This window comes from Pongo pygmaeus, chromosome 4, assembly GCF_028885625.2.
Source record: "Pongo pygmaeus isolate AG05252 chromosome 4, NHGRI_mPonPyg2-v2.0_pri, whole genome shotgun sequence".
Taxonomy (NCBI): domain Eukaryota; kingdom Metazoa; phylum Chordata; class Mammalia; order Primates; family Hominidae; genus Pongo; species Pongo pygmaeus.
The window spans coordinates 79169728-79186323 of record NC_072377.2 but is presented as its reverse complement, the minus strand read 5'-3'; the positions used below and the strand labels follow the sequence as shown (position 1 = coordinate 79186323).

General features: G+C 38.9%; 1 protein-coding gene and 1 non-coding gene across 9 annotated transcripts in view; one reads left to right on the top strand and one right to left on the bottom strand.

Annotated features, from left to right (window-relative positions):
* The window catches only part of POLK (DNA polymerase kappa), a 91046-nt gene that overhangs the window by 61252 nt on the left and 13198 nt on the right, over nucleotides 1–16596 (bottom strand). The window lies entirely within an intron of this gene.
* On the top strand, nucleotides 2148–2208 carry LOC129037689 (U7 small nuclear RNA). The gene has a single exon (XR_008502918.1). It is a non-coding gene; the product is annotated as a U7 small nuclear RNA (small nuclear RNA).

Below are 16596 nucleotides of genomic sequence, written 5' to 3'. Positions count from 1 at the left end.
ATAGGCTGGGAGTTTCTTTGGGCACTAGATGTTGGCAAAAATATCTATCTATATAAAAGTGATGCTAAACAGACTAATTTTGTTTCAGTAAAGTGCACAGGTCTTAAGGGACAGTTCATACTAATGTCCTTAGAAAAGGAGAAAACATTTCTCCTGTAGTACCTTTTTTGGTACTGTATTTTTTAAGTTCTACAATCTAGAATATTACAATTTTAATATAAAATTAGGCCGGGGCAGTGGCTCAGGGTTGTGATTACAGCACTTTGGGAGGCCAAGATGGAAGGATCATTTCAGGTTAGGAACTCAAGAGCAGCCTGGGCAACATAGTGAGACCCTGTCTACACAAAAAAAATAGCCAGGTGTGTTGACATGTGCCTGTAGTCCCAGCTACTCGGGAGGCTGAGGCAGGAGGATCGCTTCAGCCCAGGAGTTTGAAGCTGTGGTGAGCCATGGTTATGCCACTGCACTCCAGCCTGGGCAACAGAGCAAGAGTTTTTAAGAGACAGGGTGATGAAGCCTGTGTCTTAAAAAAAACAACAACAACAACAGAAGCCAGGATAATAGGATAGGGTTACACTACAAATAAGAAATTGAGATACTGTGCTATTTATCTCCACACTACGCTCCACATTATTGGAAGGAAAATATCTAATAAAATCAAAAAGAGTTGTATAAGCTATTATTATTTTCCTGTCCTGGAAAAATGATCCTTTCAATTCTCCCCTTTGCCAAACTGCTCCTAAATTTCTTCTGAGTTCTAACCTTGATATTGTTTCTTGATCCACTGCTCCTGACTTTTTAGTTTTTTTACAGCTCTAATAGCGTATGGCAGGGGTTTAAAACTCCTTAGCAACATAACCCTGTTCAAATGAAATTTTAGATAAAAATCTCAAATATTTCCTTAGATCTCTGTTCTACTAATGCTACTTTACAGCTCTTCTATAATTTCTTCATATGTATTCTATCACTAATTTAAAAGAATAAATGGGTAACCTACAAAAAGGGGAAAGCTCATAGTAAACTTCATTTATTTGACTCCCCAAATTCCTTAGAAATATTTATGCGAGTAGGGTGTGGTGGCTTATGCCTATAATCCCAGCCCTTTGGGGGGCTGAGGTGGGAGGACTGCTTGAGCCCAGGGGTTTGAGACCAGCCTGGGCAACAGAGTAAGACCCCTGTCTCTACAAAAAAAATTAAACTTGGGAGGCTGAAGTGGGAGTATCTCTGAAGCCTAGTAGGTCTAGGCTGCAGTAAACCATGATAGTGCCACTGCATTCCAGTCTGGGTGACAGAGACGCCCTGTTTCGAAAAAAAGAAAATAAAGAAAAAGAAATATTTGTGTGAACACTAACATACATTGCGATTGTTACCAACTCAAAGACCGCAATAACAGTTGTTTACTATTGATGAATTTTAAAAGATGGTTTCCATAGCAAATCAGCCCTGAAAATCATTATTCCATTTTCTTCCTAGTCATATCATACATGCCTAAATACCAGAAACAAAAAAATTAAACATCCCAAAAATACTGCTTCAGGACTTGCCAAAACATGACCAAAAAAAAAAAAAATCAGCAAGAAGTTGTGGTCTTGGAGTGATTAAGCCAAAATGATTTAGAAACATAATCACATACCTTCCTTAATAATCTTTTTTTCTCTTAAGAGCACACTGTTAAAAACAGCCTTACTTTTAAAATACTAACAGTCCATTTGGAAACTATTATTAACCCTGTGCTATAAAAATACGCTTAAACGGCCGGGCACGGTGGCTCATGCCTGTAATCCCTGCACTTTGGGAGGCTGAGGCGGAGTTTGAGACCCGCCTGGCCAACACGATGAAATCCCATCTCTACTAAAAATACAAAAAATTGGCTGGGCATGGTGGCATGCGCCTGTAATCCCAGCTACTCAGGAGGCTGAGGCAGGAGAATTGCTTGAACTTGGGAAGTGGAGGTTGCAGCGAGCTGATGTTGCGCCGCTGCATTGCAGCCTAGGCAACAAGGGCAAAACTCCATCTCAAAAAAAATTAAATTAAATTAAAAATAAAACCACTTAAACACATATTATATAAAAAGCATCTGATAATAAACAACAGCATCTGAGATTTACACTAAATTAGTAAAAATAATTATTCTCAATTGATGAGATGAATGTCACAGTTTTTTAGAATTTGTCTAACAGGTTTTCCGGTCTTCACCAGAAAGCTCCCACCACCCCTGCTGAAAAAAATTGATGAGATGATATCTCTCTCTCCTCTGAGATACTATAACTTGGTTTGTATTTAGTAATATATTTTTTTTGAAGTTTCAAAAAACACTAATGGAAGGTTTATGAAAGAAAGCATGAGTTAAAAAACATTGCAAAACACCGAGCTAGATTAGTTCATCAAACTATCACAATATGTGGTTTATGTTAGCTTAATATGTGGTTTAAGTTAGCTTAATTTTTTTCATAAAAGAAAAAGCAGTCCAGACTTACTGGTAACTTTTTTAAATTAATGAGATCTAAATATGCTGTTTATTTTAAGAAGACTTTAAAAAATGTGCACATGGTATAGCATTATGAAAATTCATAAAATGTTAACAGCAACCTCCAGCACATGAAGTACTTATTTCTATACTACAAAGTACACTAAAAAATAAAATTTGAGGCTGGGCGCAGTGGCTCAAGCCTGTAACCTCAGCACTTTGGGAGGCCAAGGCGGGTGGATCACAAGGTCAGGAAATCGAGACCATCCTGGCTAACATGGTGAAACCCCATCTCTACTAAAACTACAAAAAATTACCCAGCCATCCCATTACTGGGTATATACCCAAAGGACTATAAATCATGCTGCTATAAAGACACATGCACACGTATGTTTATTGTGGCACTATTCACAATAGCAAAGACTTGGAACCAACCCAAATGTCCAACAATGATAGACTGGATTAAGAAAATGTGGCACATATACCCCATGGAATACTATGCAGCCATAAAAAATGATGAGTTCATGTCCTTTGTAGGGACATGGATGAATCATCATTCTCAGTAAACTATCGCAAGGACAAAAAACCAAACACCGCATGTTCTCACTCATAGGTGGGAATTGAACAATGAGAACACATGGACACAGGAAGGGGAACATCACACTCTGGGGACTGTTGTGGGGTGGGGGGAGGGGGGAGGGATAGCATTAGGAGATATACCTAATGCTAAATGACGAGTTAATGGGTGCAGCACACCAGCATGGCACATGTATACATATGTAACTAACCTGCACATTGTGCACATGTACCCTAAAACTTAAAGTATAATAATAAAAATAAAAATAAAATAAAAAAATAAAGAAATATTTCTTAAAATAAAAAAAAAATTAACCAGGCGTGGTGGCAGGCGCCTGTAGCCCCAGCTACTCGGCGGCTGAGGCAGGAGAATGGCGTGAACCTGGGAGGTGGAGCTTGCCGGGAGCCGAGATTGCACCACTGCACTCCAACCTGGGCGACAGAGCAAGACCCCATCTCAAAAAAAAAAAATTAATAAAAATAATTAAAAAAACAAAATTTGAACTGCAAATAAAATATACATTTTCTAACACTACTAAAATAATTAGTATAAAATACACATTTCCTAACACTACTAAAATAATTACTTTCAATAATACTTCACAGATGCTAGGAAAAGCACAAAAGGCACAACAAACTAATGCCATAATGTGTAATTAAGTGACCTGCTTCTAACAAATAGATTATAGCAGAAGTAGAAGTGATGGAATGTAACATCTAAAAATGGGTTAGGTTAGTGGGGCCAAGATGGCAGACTAGAAGCAGCTCATGCGCACTGCTCTCACAGAGAATAAGCAAAAGGGCTAGTGAACACTGACCCTGCAGGCTGATCATCTGAGAAACAACGTTGAGATCTATCAAGGCAGCAGGGGAACACAGAGAGCACAGAGGAATGAAGGTGGGCACCAGCTTGTCTGGGCTGAGCACAGAGCCAGGAGAACCTAACCAACACCGGAAACGGTGAGTGAGAGCCCCCAGGGGGATTCACACTTTCCACAGAGACCTGTGCAAGACTGGGAATGGGAGATTCCCCCTGGACACCCTGTGCCCCCCACCCCCATGCTTCTAGACTGAGGCAGAGAGCCACTGGGATGTTTGGTGGAGGCAATTCTGAAGCCCAAGGGCACCTCTACAAGCCTTGGGCCCCGGAGCAGATCAGCACCAGTGTTATAGCCCCAATAGAGGCCGCCACTGCAGTGCCTGAAAGCAGTAAGATTTCTCCACTACTCCTTGCTGGATGGGGCTCAGCAACAGCCTCCAGCCCAGTGGTCCTGCTTCAGCCAGAATTTGGCTGGCCACTCCATCTACCCTTGCCACAGGTAGCCAGGCAGGCAATGCTTGCTAGAGCTTCTAGCCCAGCAGTCCTGCTTCTGTGTGAACTCAGCTGAAGGATGCAGCTTCCTGTCATCCCAAGAAACACCGGGACAGCAAATTACATGACCCTACCCGCCCCTGTCACTGGTAGCCAGGCAAGCAATGCTTGTGAGAGCTTCCAGCCCAGCAGCTCCACATCTGTGTGAACTCAGCAGGAGGGCTCAGCTTCCTGTTGTCCCAGTAAACACTCAGACAAGAGAGCATGTCACCCTGCCCATCCCTGCCTCTGGTAGCTGGGGGGCAACACATGCTAGAGCTTCCGGCCCAGGGGTTCTGCTTCTGTGGGAACTCAGCTGGTAGGCACAGCCTACTATTGTCCCAGCAAACACACAGGGGGCAGGGTGGGTGGCTGCACCCACCCCCAACACTGGTAGCCAGGTGAGCCATGCCTGCTAGAGCTTCTGGCCCAGTGGTCCTGCTTCTGCCTGAATTTGCCGAGGGGTGCAGCCTCTTGTTGCCATGGAAACACCCGGATGGCAGAGCAGGCAATTCCACCCACCCTGCCTCTTGTAGCCAGATGGGCCGCATCTACTAGAAATTCCAATCCAGGGTTCCCACTTCCACCTGAACTCTGCGGGCAGGCACAACCTCATGTTTCCCCAGGAAGCACACAGATAGCAGATTAGGGCTGATGTTGCAAGAATGCAGCGTCTCTGCCAACTGAGGAACCTGACTGAGGAAGCCCTGTGGACCAGAACACCCCCCCAAAAATGCAGGCACAGAGAAAGTAATCAGAGAGCGCTCCTCCAAGACCCAGGAACAGACTAGAATCAAAGCTCATCAACTGAATCCACCTTTTACCATAATCAAATCCCCAAGGGCATCAAAGAAGAGAAAAGCAAAAAAATCCATCCAAAGGACAGCAACATCAAAAACGGAAGGAATATGAGCCCACACAAATGAGAAAGAACCAGCACAAGAACTCTAGCAACTTAAAAAGCCAGAGTGTTCTCTTACCTCCAAATGACCACACTAGTTCCCAGGCAATGGTTCTTAACTAGGCTGAAATGTCAGAGACAGAATCCAGAATATGGATAGGAACAAAGATCATCAACATATAGGAGACAGTCGAAACCCAATTTAAGAAATCTAAGGATTACAATAAAACAGTACAGGAGGTAATAGACCAAATGGCCATTATATGAAAGAACCAAACTCATCTGATAGAGATGAAAAACACATCAGAAGAATTTCAAAATGCAATCCCAAGTATTAACAGCAGAATCCACCAAGGTAAGGAAAGAATCTCAGAGCTTGAAGAGTAGCTCTCTGAAATAACCGAGTCACACAAAAATAAAGAAAAAACAATAAAGAAGACTGAACAAAACCTCCAAGAAATATGTGATTATGTAAAGAGACCAAATCTATGACTCATTGGCATCCCTAAAAGAGAGAGAGAAAGTAAGCAACTTGGAAAACATATTTCAGGATATTGTCCATGAAATTTTCACCAACTTCGCTAGAGAGACCAACATTCAAATTCAGGAAATGCAGAGAACCCCTGTGAAATACTGCACAAGAAGATCATCCCAAAGGCACATAGTCATCAGAGTCTCCATGGTCTGAAAGAAAAAATGTAAAGGCAGCTAGAAAGAAGAGGGAGGGCACCTACAAAGGGAGTCCCATTAGGCTAACAAGCAGACTTGTCAGCAGAAACCTTATTAGCCAGAAGAGATTGGGGGCCTATATTCAGCATTCTTTAAAAAAAATTTTCAACCAAGAATTCCATATCCAGCCAAACTAAGCTTCACAAATGAAGGAGAAATAAGATCCTTTTCAGACAAGTAAGTGGTAATTGAATTAGTTACCACTATACCTGCCTTACTGAGGTCCTGAAGGAAGTGCTAGATATGGAAAGGAAAGACTGTTACTGGCCACTACAAAAACACATTTAAGTACACAGACCAGTGACACTACAAAACAGCCACACAAACAAGTCTTCATAATAACCGACTAACAACATGACAGCATCAAATCCGCACACATCAATACTAACCTTGAATGCACACCCCAATTAAAAGACAGAATGACAACTTGGATAAAGAAGCAAAATCCAATGGTATGCTGTCTTCAGGAGACCCATATCACATGCAATGACACCCACAGACTCAAAGTAAAGGGATGAAGAAAAATCTATAAAGCAAACAATACAGAAAAAAGCATGGATTGCTATCGTAATTTCAGACAAAACAGACTTTAAATAAACAAAGATCAAAAAAGACAAAGAGGGACATTACATAATGGTTAAGGGCTCAATTCAACAAAAGGACCTAACTTTTCTAAATATATATGCACTCAACATAGGAGTGCATAAATCAAGATTCATAAATCAAGTTCTTAGAGACCTATGAGAAACTTAGCTAACCACACAATAATGGTGGGAGATTGTAACACCCCACTGATAATATTAGACATATCATTGAGGCAAAAAACTAACAAACATATTTGGACAGAACCCAATCCAAGAAATCTAAGGATTACAATAAAACAGTACAGGAGGTAATATACCAAATGCCATTATATGAAAGAACCAAACTCATCATCCCTGAATATGGATAGGAACAAAGATCATCAACATATAGGTGACAGTCAAAACCCAATCCAAGTCAGTCTACCCCTGTTTGCAGACCATATCATTCTGTACCTAGAAAACCTCATGGTCTCAGCCCAAAAGCTTTTTTTTTTTTTTTTTTAAGACAGGGTCTCACTCTGTCATCCAAGCTGCAGTGCAGTGACACGATCTCAGCTCACTGCAACCTCTGCCTTCTAGGTTCAAGTGATTCTCCTGCCTCAGCCTCCTGAGTAGCTAGGACTACAGGCATGCACCACCATGCCCGGCTAATTTTTGTATTTTTAGTAGAGATGGGGTTTCATCATGTTGGCCAGGCTGGTCTCAAATTCCTGACCTCAAGTGATCCATCTGCCTTGGCCTCCCAAAGTGCTGGGATTATAGGCATGAGCCACCACGCCCAGCTCCAAAAGCTCCTTGATGTGATAAACCTCAGCAAAGCTTCAGGATACAAAATCATTGCACAAAAATCTGTAGCATTCCTGTACACCAACAACCTCCAAGCTGAGAGCCAAATCAGGAATGCAATCCCATTCCCAATAGCCACAAAAAGAACAAAATATCTAACCAGGTATTGAAAGGGAGGTGAAATAGTTCTACAATGAGAATTAAAAAACACTGCTCAAAGAAATCAGAGATAACACAAACAAATGGAAAAATATTCCATGCTCATGGATAGAATGAATCAACATTGTTAAAATAGTCATGCTGCCCAAAGCAAATTACAGATTCTGTGCTATTTCTATCAAACTACAAAGGACACTCTTCACAAAACTAGAACTAGAAAAAACTATTTTAAATTTCCTATGAAACCAAAAAAGAGCTCAAATAGCCAAGGTAACCCTAAGCAAAAAGAACAAAGCTGGAGGCATCACATTACCAGACTTCAAACTATATTACAAGGATACGGTAACCAAAACAGCACGGTAGCAGTTACAAAACAGACACACAGACAAATGGAACAGAATAGAGAGCCTAGAAGTACAACCACATGCCTACAATTATTTGATATTTGACAAAATCAACAAAAACACGCAATGGAGAAAGAACTCCCTATTCAATAAATGGTGCTGAGATAACTGGTTAGCCACATGCATAAGATTGAAACTGGACCCTTTTATTACACTATACACAAAAATCAACTCAAGATGTATTAAAGACTTAAATGCAAAACCTAAAACCATAAAAACCCTGGAAGACAACCTAGGAAATAACATTCTGGACATAGGCTTTGGCAAAGATTTCATGATGAATATGCCAAAAGCAATTACGACAAAAACAAAAACTGACAAGTGGGACCTAATTAAACTAAAGAGGTTCTGCACAGCAAAAGCAACTGTCAAAAGAATAAAAAGAACCTACAGAATAGGAGAAAATTTCTGCAAACTATGGATCCAACAAAGGTCTAATATCCAGCATCTATAAGGAACTGAAACAAAATTTTAAAGCAAAAAAAGAATAACCCCATTATAAAGTGGGCAAAAACATGAACAAATACCTTTCAAAAGAAGACATACACGTGGCTAGCAAACATATGAAAAAACACTCAACATTACTAATCATTAGAGAACTGCAAATCAAAATCACAATGATATCACCTCCCACCAGTCAGAATTGCTATTTTTAAAAAATCAAAAAATAACAGATGCTGGCAAAGTTGTAGTAAAAAGGGAACACTCATACACTACTGGTGGGAATGTAAATTAGTTCAGGCACTGTGGAAAGCAGTTTGGCAATTTCTCAAAGAACTTAAAACAGAATTACCATTCAACCTGGCAATGCCATTACTGGGTATATATCCAAAGGAATATACATTGTTCTACCATAAAAGACACATGCTTGTGCTTGTTCATTGCAGCACTATTCACAATAGCAAAGGCATGGAATCAACCTAAATGTCCATTAATGGTAGACTGGATTAAAAAAAAAAAAGTGGTACATATACACAAAGGAATACTATATAGCCATAATAAAGGATGAGATCATGTCCTTTGAGGCAAAATGGATGGAGCTGGAGGTCATCATCCTAAGCAAACTAACAGAAACAGAAAACCAAACACCGCATGTTCTCATTTATAAGTGGGAGTTAAACTCTGAGTACACAAAGAAGGGAACAACAGACACTGGAGCCTACTTGAGGGTGGAGGGCGGGAGGAGGGAGAGGATTGAAAAACTACATATCAGGTACTATGCTTATTACCTGGGTGACAATCTGTACACCATACCCCATGGCATGCAATTTACCTATATAATAAATGTGTACATGTACCCCTGAACCTAAAATAAAAGTTAAAAAACAAAAAATCAAAAATGGTTTATAAACGAATGGGACTTTCATCTTAGATGTTCTTATTCTCACTTGGATTACTAACTCTGGGGAAGCCAGCTGCCATGTGAGACAGCCCTGTGAGGAGGTCATGTGAGTGACCATAGAAGTGGATCCTCCTCTAGTCAAGTCTTCAAATAAGAATACTGCCCTAGATAATAACTTGACTGGACCCTCATGAGCCAGAGATATTTAACTATGCTGTGCTCATATCCTTGACCCTCAGAAAGTATGAAATAAGTTTACAGCTTACTCTCTCTTTTTTTTTTTTTGAGACAGAGTCTTGCTCTGTTACCCAGGCTGGAGTGTAGTGGCGCAATCTCGGCTCACTACAACCTCCGCCTCCCAGGTTCAAGCTATTCTTTGCCTCGGCCTCCCGAGTAGCTGGGATTACAGGTGCCCACCACAATGCCTGGCTAATTTTTGTATTTTTAGTAGAGACGGGGTTTCACCATCTTGGCCAGGCTGGTCTTGAACTCCTGACCTCGTGATCCACCTGCCTTGGACTCCCAAACTTCTGGGATTACAGGCGTGAGTCACCACACCCAGCCTCAAGTTTTATAATTATCTCATATGGATAAGCACTGGTCCACAGCCCACCTTTCGGGTAGCACTGGTGTAAATAGCTATATACTAAAGATTATTGTTTTCATTTGAATGATGGTAAGAATTTAAAGCACAGTAATGAACTGATCAACAGAATAATTGATGCCAAAAAACTTTTTCCCCTAGAACTTGTTCAAGGAAAAAAAAAACATTTTCATTTTAGTTATATTTCAACTAAAATATAAATTTCAAGAGGGGTTTGGGTGCAGTGGCTCACGCCTGTAATCCCAGCACTTTGGGAGGCCGAGGCAGGGGGATCACGAGGTCAGGAGATCGAGACCATCCTGGCTAACACGGTGAAACTCCGTCTCTACTAAAAAAAATACAAAAAATTAGCCGGGCATGATGGCAGGCACCTGTAGTCCCAGCTACTCGCGAGGCTGAGGCAGGAGGATGGCATGAACCTGGGAGGCAGCTTGCAGTGAGCGGACATCGCGCCACGGCACTCCAGCATGGGCAACAGAGCGAGACTCCGTCTCAAAAAAAAAAAAAGAAAAGAAAAAAATTTCAAGAAGGCAAAAACTGCTACAGTGCTAGGCCATTAGACCTGTTAATTATTAAATGTGTGTTTAATGAATGAACAGACTAATATACAGATAAAAATAAAATAACAATATATCAGTTAAGTTTTTACAAACACAATAATTGTAAAAGTTAACATTTGGCTCTTATAGTATTTTACATGCATGATATAATATTCATCAGAGATGAGGAAACTGAGGTACGTATTTAGTAGGTACCTTGGATAAGGTAATACAATTATCCAAGGCTGAGGCTGACAGAGTCGCTTGAACCTGGGAGGTGGAGGTTACAGTGAGCCTAGATCATGCCAGTGCACTCTAGCCTGGATGACAAAGTGAGATTCCAACTCAAAAAAAGAAAAAAGAAAAAAAGAGAAAGAAAAAGGAAAAAAAAAAATACAAAGAGGCTGAGGCAGGAGAATTGCTTAAACCTGGGAGGTGGAGGTTGCAGTGAGCCTAGATTGTGCCAATGCACTCCAGCCTGGGTGACAAAGCAAGATTCCATCTCAAAATAAAAAAACATAAAAAGAAATACAAATAGATTCAGCTTTTTGAATACCCTGAAATGTGAGAAACATAAAGAAAAAAACATTTTGGATCAACTGGAGATCTTCCCAGTAATCCAAAGGGTAATTTCTTCAATAATCATGGCATCTAAAACAGCTTTTCACCAGACATTACCTAACTTAAAAACTGAAAAATCAACTATCAAGTAAAAAGGGCCCTATATTTCTACTTACAGGAAAAGCGAAAGTAAAGGGAAAGCATTATTCAAAAAAGGAAAGTTTTTGTTGTTGTCAGCCATTTCATGTGAATTTGAGTGAACTAAGATTTACTGCAAAATTTGTGCTGATAGTTCTATTGTATCTCCTGGAATGTAAGACTGGATATGAAGGGTACAATTTCATCTATGTGTACGTGTTTATATTCAATTATATGTATGTACTTATATAATTGAAATGTATTAAGTATTTTTATACTATTTCAATCTAAAAGATCTCTATATACTCCAGTATACGTTTTGATATGTTTATATATATATATTACAAGATTATAATCTGTGTACTTGGCCTTTCATATCCATGGGTTCCACATCTGTGTATTCAACACACTGTATATAAAAAATTTTTAAAAAAAATCTGTACTGAACATGTACAGACAATTTTCCTTGTCATTATTCTCTAAACAATAGTATAACAACTATTTATACAGCATTTACAACTATTTGTATACCATATACTATGTAACAGTATAACAATTACTTATACAGCATCCAAACCATGCATCCATGGTTTGTATGTGTGTGCTCCTCTCCAAACCTCATGTTGAAATGTGATCCCCAATGTTGGAGTGAGGCCTAGTGGGAGGTGTTTGGGTCATGGGGGTAGGTCATGACCTATGACCCTCATGAATGGCTTAGTGCCCCCCTTGTGGTAATAACTGAGTTCTTCCTCTGAGTTCACAAGAGATCTGGTTGTTAAAAAGAGTGTGGCACCTCCCTCCTCTCTCTTTTGCTCCTGCTCTCTCCATGTAATGTGCTTGCCTCCCCTTTGCCTTCTACCATGATTGGAAGCTTCCTGAGGCCCTCACCAGGAGCAGATGCTGGCACCATGCTTCCTATATAGCCTGCAGAACCATGAGTCAAAATAAATCTCTTTTCTTTATAAATTACCCAGTCTCAGATATTCCTTTAAAGCAATGCAAATGGACTAACACAATTAGGTATTCTAAGGAATCTACAGATGATTTAAAGTCTATGGAAGACTATATCAAGGTTATATGTAACTGCTTTGCCATTTTATATCAGGGACTTGAGCAATCGTGGATTTTGGTGTCTGTGGGAGGTCTGGGAGCCAATCCCCCCTGGATACCAAGGGATAACTGTATTCACTTAATGTCATGAAAATACATAACTTTACATTTTATAACATCTATTTCATTAAATTCTCTCTATTTTTGTTTAAGAGACAGGATCTTGCTTTGTCGCCCAGCTTGGAGTGCAGTGGCACAATCATAGCTCACTGTAACCTCGAACTTCTAGGCTTAAGTGATCCTTCTGACTCAGCCTCCAGAGTAGGTAGGACTACACATATGTGCCACCTTGCCCAAATTTTTTTTTTTTTTTTTTTTGGTAGAGTGGAGTTCTTGCTATGTTGCCCAAACTGGTCTCGAACTCCCGGCCTCATGTGGTCCTCCTGCCTAGGCCTTTCAAAGTGCTGGAATTATAGACATGAGCCACCATGCTCCACCACACTCTTAATTTTAATATAGCATCAATGTTTATTCCAATGATAAAAGTTCATGCTTGCTACAAAAAAACTTTATATCAGAATGCATAAAAGGGAAACAAAGATAATAAATATATCATGCAACAATCCAGAGAGAATGATCATTAATATAATATTTTGGGATACTTCATTACTTTCTTCTATGTCTATTTCTTCATACATTTTATACAAAAATGACATCACGCTATTCATACTGCTTTGTAACCTTTACTTCCCCTCTTAATCATGGAATTATTTTTATTTAAATAATTATGGAAGTATAGAATCATTTTTTCTTCCGTTTTTTTTTTTTTACTTACATGGAGTATAAGTGTATCATCTATATATTTTAGACACAGTAGATTTCATCCTACATATTGTTTTGTAGTCTGTTTTCTTTATTTAAGACTGTATGAAGGGAAATTTTCCATGCCATCATGATGTGTCTGGGCATCTGAATTTAGTTCGGCGACTTGGGGACGGCTGAACTTTTAACTTCTTGCTTCAAAATCTTTGTCTGAGAGTACCAATATTCTAATATCATTTTTAATGGTTGTGCAGTGTTACACTGTATGGTTGAACTATATTTCATATAACAGCTCCCTAGTGACAGCAGTTAGGTTGTTTCTAATTTTTCTCTATTATAAAAAATGCTGTGATGAATATCTATGCCTATAAATTTTTAGGCACTGGTCTTAATAAGAGAGACATTTTAAACGCAACACATGGAATTCTTTAACAAGTGGTCTTCTTACCTTCGTACCTATCAGCCTGCCTGGTTATCTATTTCTTTCCAAAAAGATTTTGAGATACCTTATAAAAAGAATTAAAAATTTAAGTGAAAGCAAAACTACCAGGTTAAGAGAAGAAAAGCAGGTATGTCAACAGTAAAGTCCAAACAGTTGATCTGAGAATAAAACTATATATATACACACACACACAAATACACATGTATATATACATATATACACACACGTATTTGTGTGTGTGTGTGTGTGTATATATATATAATTTTTTTTTTTTTTTTGAGACAGGGTCTCACTCTGTCACCCAGGCTGGAGTACAGTCACACAATCCTCCCACCGCAGCCTCTCAAGTAGCTGGGACCACAGGCGTGCACCACCAAAACCAGCTAATTTTGTTTTATTTATTTATTTTTGCAGAGACAGGGTCTCACTATGTTGCCCAGGCTGCTCTAGAACTCCTGGGCTCAAGCAATCCTCCTGCCTTGGCCTCCCAAAGTGCTGAGATTAGGGGTGTGAACCACTGCACCTGGCCAAAACTACATCTTAAGATTTCCAACAACTAGAATAAAAAAAATGTTTGATTATATAATTCTTTTTAGAGGAGAACAAAACAAAGCATATCCTCCTTAGAGATTTATGTAATGAATTATATTTAAAAAGCCAAATTTAATACACAATATCTTTCACTACCATTCATATCAAATACAGAAACAAAGTCAAAAGGGGTATCTTATGGTTTGTGCTTATGAATATTAAAACTCAAATCAGACTGAGAGATAAACTCCACATACCTAGCTGACTCTCTTTATCTACTTTAGATACCTCTACCTTTTACTTCAAAGGAAAATAAATGGTTTTAGGTTTTAAAATATTCACATTAGGCCAGGTGCAGTGGCTCATGCCCATATCCCCAACACTTTGGTAGGCTGAGGCAGGTGGATCACTTGAGGCCAGGAGTTCGAGACCAGCCTGGCCAACATGGCAAAATACATCTCTACTAAAAATACAAAAATTAGCCGGGTGTGGTGGTGCACATCTGTAATCCCAGCTACTCAGGAGGCTAAGGCATGAGAATCACTTGAACCTGGTAGGTGGAGGTTGCAGTGAGCCAAGATCGCGCCACTGCACTCCAGCCTGGGCAACAGAGCGAGATCTCTGTCTCCAAAAAAAAAAAAAAAAAAAAAAAAACCAAAGAAAAAAACATTAAATCAGAAGTTTATCTCCAACTGTTTAAATCATCCTCTTAAAATGCCATGAAAAATATTGAAAAAGAAATAAGGAGACAAAACAAACAAAATGGTACCAAATGGGACAAAGAATGATTGGATAAAGTTTAATTTACATAGTAAAAATCTTATTAATTAGGTGCTGAGGTTTTTTGTTTTCTAAGAGAGAAAAACTTCCCCTCTCATTTCCTTTTCTGAAAATAAGAGCTTCCTAAATCTTGTTTTTGCTGAAGTCAAAGCAGTAGTAAAAGTGATTTCTCTTTTACAATACTGTCAGTGGTTTCTTCTCTTTTCTTTTTTCTAAGAGACGGAGTCTCGCTCTTCCCTTTTCAAGATACAGCCAACCTCTCTAAAGTTGAACAAAAATGAAACAGATAAAAATATAAAATACGAAATTCTATAAAGGTTGGTTATATTTACTGTGAAAGCTAAAAACATGCATATATAAATGGTAACTAATGTTTTCCAACAATTTACCATATGCCAAGCAGATACTAAGTGCTTAAGAAGCATCCTCTCAATGCTACTCATTAGTTTAGATATTTCATTTAAGTGCCTTTAACACATAAGGAAATTGAGGTTAGAGAATTTATATAATTCACCCATGATCACAAGAGGTACTCAGGCTGAAACTCAAATCTAGATTCTGTCTCCGGAGCCCGCATTCTTAATCAGTATGCCAAGTATACAACTACACCTAAGATGCCAGTTTTATTTTATCTTCATTCTCAAAAGATATCTTCATCAGATATAGAATTGAATTGACAGCTTTTTTCTTTCAGTACTTTAAAGATGTTGCTTCATTGTTTTCTAGCCTCCATTATTTCTGCTAAGGCCATGATCACTCAAATTGTTGTTCCTCTATGTATGTTTTCCTATTTTGAGAAAGTTGTGGCTATTACTATTGTTTCTTCCTCTTCCTATAATCTCTCTCTCATCTCCCTTTGGAGGTTCAATTATCTGTTACTCCTGTTATTACTCCTTTGCTATTGTTCCACAGGTACCTAAATTTCCTTTTCTGTTGTTGTTGTTTTTAATTTTTTCCCTTACTCTTCTTCATATTGGTTATTTTGTATTGCTCTATCTTCCAACTGACAGACCAATTCCCCTGTCATTTCCATTTTGCTATTAAGTCCATCTAGTAACATCATTTTGATTTCAGATATTGTATTTCTTAGTTCTAAAGTTTCCATTTGATTTTGTATATTTTCCTTTTTTGCTGAGATTTCCTTTCTTTATAGTGATACAAACATATTTCTTTACTTCGTTAAGCACAGTTTTAATAGTTGTGTTAAAGTCTTTGTCAGATAGTTCCAACATCTGGATCATCTTGGGATTACCATCTGCTGACTTGTCTTTTCTTTGAAAATAGTTCATGTTTCCCTGGTTCATATATCAAGTAATTTTAGATTATATCCTGGATATTGTAAATGCTATGTTGTAAGAACTCTAGATTCTGTTTTATCTTTCTGAAGAGTGTTCATATTTTTGTTTTAGCAGGCAAATAAACTCTAACTGAAAACTCTCAATGTCTGGTAAGGAGAGAGACTCAGATCTCAGTTCAGATTGCTCTCAATTTGCCCTGGGTATGCATGTAGACTATGCAAGTCAGAGTCAGGTGAAGCTATTATACGGCATTTAGAATTTCCATTATCTGGCTCTCTCTTTTCTTGGGTTCCTTCCCTACTCTTTGGTAGCACTGGCCCCCTTCCCCTGGTTCTTTTGGACAGAATAATGGGGGGTTTTCTAGTGGAACATTAGTTATGCCTTACTGTGCCTGCCCTCAAGGCAAAGCTGCAAAGAATGAGAATCTCACTCTGTAAGGGTTGCTTTGTCAAAGTTTGATACGCTCCAAAATCTATCTGCTTTTTGTTCCAGACCCCACAAGTAATTGATTTTTGTGTTTTTTTTTTCTAGG